The sequence below is a fragment of the Arachis duranensis genome, chromosome 4 (genome assembly GCF_000817695.3).
Source record: "Arachis duranensis cultivar V14167 chromosome 4, aradu.V14167.gnm2.J7QH, whole genome shotgun sequence".
NCBI lineage: Eukaryota > Viridiplantae > Streptophyta > Magnoliopsida > Fabales > Fabaceae > Arachis > Arachis duranensis.
In genome coordinates this window covers 6,552,675-6,553,306 of record NC_029775.3, presented here as the reverse complement: position 1 = coordinate 6,553,306, position 632 = coordinate 6,552,675, and the positions used below count along the sequence as shown (strand labels likewise).

Sequence of the window (632 nt, the reverse complement as noted above, 5' to 3'; positions counted from 1 at the left end):
TCTCACAAAAAGTTAAACTTAATGTGTTCATGTATTTCCTGTTGTGTATGTCCACATGGCATGTTAGTTACTACTAGAAGATGAAGTTTTATAGTTTATTCTTTAAATTTCTAATTTAAAATAGAAAAAAACAAGAAATAGAGAATACAAAGTGATATAGAATATGCATGGTCTTAGTTGCTTAGACAAATCGCATTGTTTGTCGAATGGTATGATATAGAAACATGTTATCATTTAATTAAATTATTTTAGAGACACATTTCACAAGCTGGAATAGCTCAGTTGGTTAGAGCGTGTGGCTGTTAACCACAAGGTCGGAGGTTCAAGCCCTCCTTCTAGCGTTTTTTCAATGATTTTATTATTTATAAATTATAACATTTAACTATTTAAGTAATAAGTTCTACTAATAATGATATGATCATAAGTTCTAATAATAATGATATGATCATGGCATTTTCCACACCCTATGTTACATCATTATTATATTCTGGATATGTCTAAAATGAGTCTCATTATTTGTGTACATTACATTTCGTTAAATAAAATTCAAAAGATGTTATAAAAGAAAAATATTAATAGATTTTATAAATGTAAAATATATTAATATATATAAATATTTTAATATAAAATAT

The 632-nt window shown here is 25.3% G+C and overlaps 1 non-coding gene across 1 annotated transcript; it reads left to right on the top strand.

Annotated features, from left to right (window-relative positions):
• The first annotated feature begins 267 nt into the window (after positions 1 to 267).
• Positions 268 to 341, top strand: TRNAN-GUU (transfer RNA asparagine (anticodon GUU)). Its single transcript has one exon. It is a non-coding gene; the product is annotated as a tRNA-Asn (tRNA).
• Positions 342 to 632: the final 291 nt, after the last annotated feature.